At 34.7% G+C, this 9,413-nt stretch overlaps 1 pseudogene across 1 annotated transcript; it reads left to right on the top strand.

The window, feature by feature from the left end:
• Window positions 1-6,430: 6,430 nt before the first annotated feature.
• Window positions 6,431-9,176, top strand: LOC143617726 (protein LATE ELONGATED HYPOCOTYL-like; annotated as a pseudogene). The gene is made up of 6 exons (XR_013150876.1): window positions 6,431-6,519; window positions 6,592-6,703; window positions 6,892-6,953; window positions 7,175-7,303; window positions 7,386-8,452; window positions 8,538-9,176. The product of XR_013150876.1 is annotated as a protein LATE ELONGATED HYPOCOTYL-like (transcript).
• The last annotated feature ends 237 nt before the right edge of the window (window positions 9,177-9,413 follow it).

The raw sequence follows: 9,413 nt of genomic DNA, 5'->3' as shown, positions 1-9,413 counted from the left end.
TTTTCATAAGTGCAACCTCGATAACTTGTAAATTGTAATAAACTGTACATTGGTTTATTGCTACATAAATCGTATAAATGGCTCATAAGCTAATTTTAGTTTATATCTCTATATAACTTGTTGAAGATAATTACAAAATATAAAATAGATGTTACAAGATATAAAATCAAATAAAGATGACATGTTCATAAAATCTTTATTTGATTCTCTAACTGTTCTCACGTATCAGCATCGCGTGTCTTCGTAACTAACACCTTCCTTAACAAATACCAAGTTCCTCATCAATTGTTGCTCACTAGTATCAAAGTAACTATCATCAGTAACTTCAGCATTATCTTTTAATCGGCGTTAAGTATTTCCACCAGGAGGAATCACTTACGTACAACAAACACTTTTGTCTTTAACCACAACTTACTACCAACGGTAGACAAATGTTTTCCTACACTAGTCCTATAAATAAAAAAGATATAAGGATAATGATGTGCGAAAATATATATATAAATAAATCACGAATCGCAACTAAGCTTTAAAAACCAAACAATTTATCCTAGTTCACACAAACGGCAAGTGTACCGGTCGCGGTTAGCAAAGATGAGGAAAGTTCGGATATCGAACTCGAAGACACTTGAGAACGGCTCAGATTATAAACCCTAATCCAAGTCCTACCCTGAAAGATTTCTAATTGATTTTATTATTTTTTTTTATTTTATTTTAATTAATTTAACTAACTTAACTTAACGAAACTAACAAGAAAACTTATCGCAACTTACGGAGCTTTTAACGAATATGGAGAAACGACTATCTAGGCAAGAATCCTATTGACGGTTCAACGGCTAACAGAATTAACTAATCACACGACACCAGGATCTTAAAATAATTAACTAAGACTTAATAAAGTTCGCTAGATTACCTTTCGGTCTCACCAACTAACCCTCACAAATCTAAAAAGATTGAATAAATGCACCGGTAAAAATATTACTAAGTTACCTTAATGACGCATCTCCTCTCAGACTCAACGACACAAAACCCGCTTAAAATTGGTACTAGCAATTCTAGGGATAAAGGGGTAACAATATCTAACCCAATCTAAGACACATATTTGCATGCAAAACTAAACCGGATAAGACCAAAACTCGCTCTCGCGCAATTCTAACCTAATCGAATAAAGACGCGAGACAAACCGACTCCCTATTACCTCTCGGTCGCAAGGAAGGTGAAACTATTGAATTTTAATAAGTAATTGCACTCAAGATTCTTATGGTCGCGCTAACCACAAACAGATCAAAAACACCAAGTCTATGACCTGACCAAAAAACCCTAACCAAACGATACAAAATCAATCAATCAAGACAATAAGGAGAATCACATGCAAAAATTATATAAAAACAATAACTAACACATCAAAGATAAAATTAATTAAAGCTTTTCAATAATAATACGTCGTGTAACTAATAAAAACCAAATAAATCGTCAAACAATGTTAATATTCATCTCTACCTAGGTAGTGCAAATAGTTTAACTACTCATAATAATAATAGATAACACAAAATTAATAAGCTTAAAAGCTAAATTCATAACTAAAGAAAATAGAAAATCAAACCAATAAACTTTGTTGAACAGCCTTCTATTTCCCTTAATCACAAACATTCAAGAACAATATTATTTTACTTCCCTTGTCGTACGTAAACAACTAATCAACATGGAGTTGATTATTAATATTTTTTTGTTCTTTCTTTTTTTCTGGCCACTAGCTTCACGTGAGTTTCTACCAAGAAACAATAATAAATCTTGTCTCTTTTAAGGAGACAACCTCCAATTCCCTAAGAGTCCACTTGCTTGAACACAATTTAGCTTTCTCTTTGACGCTTCCTGTTCCGATCGCCGCTGCCCAGTGGGTAGGTCTTAGGGTTTTTTTTTATTCTTTAAGTCATATTATATATTAAGACATGCAAGGCTTTCTCTAGCGGGCTTGAGTCGGGTTTTGAGCTTTTGTCTTGTTAATTTGATCATAAAGGCCTCCAATATCTTCAAAAACCTGAACCTTTTCTCTTTTAAAACTCGTCACCTACACAAAATAATAAACTTTGTAAGATCAAGTTAAAACGAGTTAAAAACATTATTTATTACATAAATTAGTAATAAAAAGGTGATAAAATGGTACGGAAAAATAAGTGTGTTTTACAACACATCAGATAACAACTATGGGGTTTCAAAAAAATCCGTATTCAAAAATCCGAATATCAAATATCTGAATTTTCGGATTTGGATAGTCCTATAAATAAAAAATGATGAACAACCCCTATTCGGCGTTATCTGTGACACCCGAATATCAAATATCTGAATTTTCGGATTTGGATAGTCCTATAAATAAAAAATGATGAACAACCCCTATTCGGCGTTATCTGTGACACCCCCCCCCCCCCTCATCTTCTTCATCTTTGTATTTGTAGGTTTTAGATCTAGATCTGTAATATTATTGATAATTGTACAGTTTTCCCCCTTAACTTATAAACATGTTCATAAATGTAACATCCTCAAAATTTTGGTTCATATTTGACAACTTAGTAAAATTGAAGAATCAAAATTATTCTCTAAAATAAGTAATGAGAAAATTTAAATAAAGAAAATAAAAACATTTTATAAGGAAATAAAAATATTCAATAAAGAAAGTCATCTCATGTTAAGGATATGGAAAAATAAAACTTCATCACATATAGAAGGATGTAAGAAAATGGAAGCATTCCACATGGGTATAAATAAGAAAAATGGAATTCATCCTACATGAAAAGTGGTAAAGAAATAGAAACACTTTATAAAGAAGAAAGTTTCCATAGTAATATTCTTTTATGCCAAGCATGCAACAAGTGGTCCTAGCGGAGGGTGCGGAGCACCCGATGCGCACGGGCTCGAGCTCGGGCGAGGTCGATGGCGATGGCGACGACGCAATGTGGCGCACTTCGCACGCTCGCATCGCCACGAGCCGCCTTAGTATTTTTGGACAATGAGAGATAGACCCAAACATGTCAATTTATCAAAGTTGAGGGACCAAAATTGAAAAAAGATTGTATCCAAGAACCCATTGCGATACACGATGAGTCCAAGAACAAGGCCCTCGCGATACGTGATGGTTCGTTATGACTCAGCGACACGTGTCGCATCCGGGTGACACATGGCAGATGTGTCAGGCCAAACATGAGTCATCGCGATACGCGATGACCATAAGAAAGGGTCCATTGCGTATCGTGATAGGACCGGATTTCAGCTATAAATAGAAGGGTTCACGGCTCATTCCTGTCTCACCAAATCACTTTCTCTCTATAGAATTACTCTCTCTACCTCGGTTTCTGTGCCTCGACCCCGATAATCATCACCTCGTAAACCGTGCCATATATCGACGACACCTCGAAGTTCGTGCCGACAAATCCCGACGACCGGCGCACCTTGTTTTGTGTGCCGACCTCGTAGCGCGTGACGACCTCGTAATGCATGCCAAGCTCCGAAGTTCCGCTAATTAAAGCCTTAGTACGCGACATAGAGTAGAAGTGCTGCTCGTACAAGATTAGGTATATAAACTCTGTATACCCGCATAAGGTAGGGTTCTGCCTAAGTTATTATTTTATTATATTTTAAGGCTTAGACCCTAGTAAGGGGTATAGCCTAGACCTTGATCAAGAATTATAAATACAAAGATTAAGTTAAAATAATGTTTCTTTAAAAAGTAAGAAATATGGAATTTTAAATAAATGAGGATATAGTTAGTATATTATTTCTTCATTACTAAAATATATAAGATATTATACAAAGAATATAGATAATTGACTTTTCTTCTTGAAGAAGAAACATATCATAGACATTTCTTCTTGAAGAAGAAACATAGCACATGATTAGCAAATAAAGAAAAAGCTTTCAGATCTATTATCTTATTCAAACAAAAGATAAATCAAAGTTTAAAGCTATCAAAACCAGACTAAAGGTCTGTAGCCGGATTAAGAGATGATCCAGGTGTTTATATAAACCTATTTTATTATAGGCCAATCAATCATTCATTCATAAAGGTTTTCAAACGAGATCATCACATCATTCAGAACAGACAAGCACCGGTGAATACGTTAAACCTTTTTCAGTCAAGATAAATGGGTTGTTTATCTCAAACAAAGACGGTCATAAATTTTATGAGATTGCGTGATCTCTACATAAAGATTTAAGGGATTATATGGTTCATAATTTTACAAGATAGAAAATAAAAGCAACTCAGACCGAGTACACATGTGTGGATCCAAACATAATTAATCTAGGCTATCAATCAAGGCTATGTGGCCGCAGACTAGAGATCATAATAAAAGTTCTCCAATGGACGTCAATTCCCGAAAAACCGTAATTGTGTGTGTATGGCAGTGGCACAATCCCAAAAATAAAAGACGTTTCTGCTGAGTGTGTTCAAGTAAACTATCTTGTCAGTCAAAGAAAGATTTATAAAATGTTTTTAGAGTCAATGATTCACCAGCATATCGCTGACACATTCCCCCCCTCCCCCATATATCAGGGAAACATATTAGTACATGTAGCAACGAATTAGAGCCATTCAAAAAGATAGACGCTCGCAAGGTAGAGATGGCTCAATTTTAAGTCATTAAAATATTGCAAACAATATTTAAACAAAGTTTATAAAGTAAACACTTGGATAGATATTATCCGAGAAACTTTCCAAATAAGTTAAATATTTTAATATTTTAAGTATAAAAATGTTTCAAAAAGATATATTAATTTTTTAATATAAATTAAAGACTTCCGCTAAACTCTGATATATTTATTTACAAAACATGTATCAACTATTGGTCACATGCCTAGGCCCTAAGTCGGGGTGTGACAATATAGGTATTCGAATATGGAATAAAAGACCAAAAAAAAAAATCCCCTCATGTAAGTTAAAATATGACGGCGTTAATGATTTGAACGTAATTGACAAGAAATGGGAAATCTCGATAGTTCGGTTTTGAAAAAATTAACTTTTTTTTAATTTAATGAAATATATTTGTTTAGTTTTAATTAAAAAAATAAGAAATGCACACAAAAATGTTTAACTAATGACCTGTAGAGTTTTGAAGAGAGTTATTTCTACACCTTTTTTTTATAAAGTATTAAAATATTGACTAAACGTCACATAACTTAAATTGTCTGGAAATAGAGCATTATGAATAAGCATGTTCTTAGAACATATTTTCGTATGTGGTTGAAGTCTTCCATAACTTGGAACCTTGATTTTCTTTTGTTTTAATTGACATATAGGGGGTGTTTGGTATTGCTTATTTTTACGAACTTATAACTTATACATTTTTTGAAAAATAATAAGGTGTTTGGGATTGCTTATATTGTGAGATGGAAAGTTTCATAAGTTACACTTGTTTAACTTATTAACTTAAAGAAAAATTATAAGAATATAAAATAAGAAATCTCAAGCACCAAGTAATATAGGTTCCATTAAAATCTAAGTAGATTTTTAGTTATTTATCTATTACTTTTCTTTAGAATAGCATCAAATCTGATCTGATCTAATCTAATCTAATCTAATCTAATCTAATCTAATCTAATCTAATCTTTAGTAGATAACATAAAATAATAATAAGAAACACCAGGCATCCATCCACTGCCTCAAGTTGCCTTCCGTGGGAACTTGTGGTGGATACTTAACAACGCCTTTCTTTCTGGCTGGTATTAAGTAACAAACCAAACCAAACCTAGCCAAAATATAAAAGTGCACGGGATGGTGCCTATCTACCGCTAGCATCTCTCCACGTGTCACTCATCCTCGTTTCCAGCCTCAAATTAAAAAAACCCTTTTGTTTCCCAAATAAGCAAAAAGTCATAACCCGCATTTGTTTGTGGCTCAGATTCATCCAAATCCTATGCTCATTACTCCTCTCTCTGCTTCTTCATTCCACAGAATTCGATCCAACTTATTTATTAATCATTATTGCAACATCGATTGCTACACACGATGATGATGATGATGCTGATCGGATTCACCATCCGATGACGAGTATGCGTTTTCTGCTTCAGTTTTAGGGCTTCAAACTGTTTTTCTCGCTACTGATTCAAGTTTGTTTTACTCTGCGGCTCGTGAATTTTTGTAGGTTTTGGGATTATCCGGCTCATTTTGGTAAGGATTTCAGTATTTTATAATTACTTGTTCTGTAGTTATGGTACTATTGGTTCATGGTTGAATTACTCTTAATTACAGAAATTAAGGAACGATATCGCTATGATCGTTAATGTATTTGAATGTTTGTATTACTTAGTTAGTGATTTTGTTACTTTAATGGTTCTGTTTAGTTTATGCTCACCCTTATTTGCAGTATTGGTACTGAATACTACAAAGTCTTCGCTTATTTCCTGGTCGCAAATGGGAATTGGAGCCTGTGAGGATGATAGTTAGCTTTTGGATCCTGAATTTGTGCAGGAGGATTTGAAGCTCTGTTTTAGATGGACTCCTCCTCCTCTTTGGAGAAACTCAACATTAAGGTAATTTTATGTTTAACCGAAATCATGAATCTTATGCGTGTTATATGTAAATTAAAATCAAATTTATTCCAGACTAGAAAACCCTATACAATAACAAAACAACGTGAACGATGGACAGAAGACGAGCATAATAGATTTTTAGAAGCCCTGAAACTATATGGGCGAGCTTGGCGACGGATAGAAGGTACCAAGGGTTTTTGAGATTATTATTTTGCTTGGAATCTTACAATCCTTGCCTTTAGTATCCATAAGAAAAACCCTTATTCTTGGTTTATTTATCATATTATCTGCAAATTACAATGATTTTTTTTTCCAAATATCATGGATATGTTTTGTTGACACCATTGTGTCATTAATGTATGTATAATGCAGAATATATTGGAACTAAAACAGTGGTGCAGAACGGAAGTCATGCATAAAAGTTCTTTACGAAGGTCAGTTGTTTACTTTTTTTTGCATATGTGTTTTATCTTCAACTTACACTGTGAGGTAAGTCACTCTTCTTTAAATATGTGGTTTGCTGTTGATGTACATTTGATATCAGCGTGCTGTGAAAATCTATTTCACACTTATGAATCACATTTTATTTGCACAGGAAGAGTTGCCATGTAAAATGGAGTTTTGCTTATTGTAATATCCTTTTTAATTCTAATAGTTGGAGAAAGAGGCGGTTGCTAAAGGAGTTCCAATAGGACAAGCTCTTGATATTGAAATTCCACCTCCACGCCCTAAAAGGAAACCAACTTATCCTTATCCTAGAACAACTCATGCACAGGACCTTGAGGTATACAAGTTTTATTTGCGTATTCACTTGATATTGATTCTATGTGTTAAACGCTTATACATTCGGTTTCTTTCCATACCAGAAAACCAGCCACACGAAGAATCTGGAAAATGAAAAAACAAATGTGGAAGCTCAAAATGACATTGAAGGTCCATGTGCTTCGCTTCCCTTAGAAAACGAAAATTCCATACCAAATGAGCCTTGTGTCATTAATGAAACCAGAAAGCAAGATGACATTAAGCACACAAATATCAATAATAGCTCATTATTTGAGAGCTCACACTTTGCAAAGAAAGCCATTCAAGGTCGATATTCTGATAAACATGTGAATTTAATAAACGACACACGGTGTAATCAAACCTGCCCGAGGCAGGTTCCTGTACAAGTTGTTGATGTACATCAAGAAGTTAGTGCAAAAACTAGTGGTTCAATACAGATGTCATTTCATGAATCGAGAGATAATAAGTTGGGAGAAGTGCAAAAGCACCCCAACCCAGCTAACCTATTTGGTAACATAGCAGCAGCAGCATCTGCAAGCAGTGTCATTGTTTCATCTCTGCTACAGAATCCTGCTGCAGCAAGCTTTGCATCTAATTTCTATCATCCTACAAATACAGAAGCTTCCTCTCCAGATTTTTTTTCAAGAGATCAATTGAATCTCGGGGTGAATCCTAGCATGGCTGCCATTGCTGCTGCTACTGTAGCGGCTGCAACTGCATGGTGGGCAGCTCATGGTTTCATGTTTGCACTCCATTTTCTCCGGGAGCGTATTCTTGTAATTTTGGGACACCAGCAGACTGAAATCAAGTAAAAATAGTTAGTACTAGAACAAAGAAGGCTGCTTCAGAAGAGAAGATGGATGCTGAGCTATCTTATTCATCAGACGAGCTCGAAAAGAAGTTAAACAACAAGGAAACAATATCAGTGGTAAATTTTAATGATTCAAGCAAAACTAATGTTGGCAAACAAATTGATCGGTCTTCTTGTGGTTCTAACACCACTTCTAGCAGTGAATTTGAGATGGATGGTTTAGAAAAAGACGGGAAAGAAACAGAAGAAACTAGAAGGTTAGATGTTAAGGAGTCTATTTCCCATATTGGTAAAATCACTATCAGCCCAAATGAATCATGGAAAGTGGCCTCTGAAGAGGCGAGTAACTTATTTATGCCATATCTTCTGAAAACTAGAAACATAGATGTAATATAACTTGTATTTCTTTGTGTTTGACATGCAGGCGCGACTTGCTTTTCAAGCCCTTTTTTCCAGACAAGTACTGCCACAAAGCTACTCAGATAATTCTACAGTAGCAGAGAAGGGTCAACAGAGTATAAACAAGAACATTGAGTTTGACCTAAACAGGACGAGCCAAAAACCAGGGGAAAGTAATAGTAATGGTTTTGTAGTCTTGAGAGGTGAGAATGTTCATCGCTCTGGATTCAGACCATACAAGAAGTGTTCAATCGAGGCTAAAGAAAGTGACAAGATTGCGAGTGCAGGTAATCAGAATGATGAAAAAGGTTTTAAGAGAATGTGTTTAGGAACAAAGGCATCAGCTTGATTAATACATGAAGGTTGTGTGTTGTATATTATGTAAGGCTAGTCCTAAACCTCACGAAACTTTGTTGTGCTATAACTTTTCTTTTTACATTTTCTGCTGAACATTCACCGTAGGGTATGCTTAATGTATTCGAGAATGAAAATTAAACTTTTCCATATTTTGAGCATCAACTTTCAACTAAAAGAGCAACTGATGGCCTTCAAATGATAGTATACGCCTTATATATACATGAGGGTTCATTCTATATCGTTTCAGTTATAAGGCCCAAGTGTCAAATCAAATGAATGGCCAGGTAAGATATTGGATTGTTTGACATGTGAGGCTAACATGTCATCAAATATTGAAAGGAAAAGTTTGGATTCCTTCTGAAGAGAAACTTTTGGAAGTTGAAGATGATACAAATTGGGATGACAGATACTAGTTAAACAACCAGGTTCTACTCTCTACTCTCCCTGTTGGTTTCCATGCTTGTTAAGAGTTTAACCTACTTTTATGAAAATGGTCCTTCCAATGGCTGCATTTTTCTCATATTAAATGATGCCTGCAGATTTG

The sequence above is a fragment of the Bidens hawaiensis genome, unplaced genomic scaffold, assembly GCF_021521415.1.
Source record: "Bidens hawaiensis isolate Kalapana, Puna unplaced genomic scaffold, B.hawaiensis_p1.1 tig00057597_1, whole genome shotgun sequence".
Taxonomy (NCBI): domain Eukaryota; kingdom Viridiplantae; phylum Streptophyta; class Magnoliopsida; order Asterales; family Asteraceae; genus Bidens; species Bidens hawaiensis.
The sequence above is the reverse complement of the archived record's forward strand: the minus strand, read 5'-3'. Positions and strand labels throughout refer to the sequence as shown.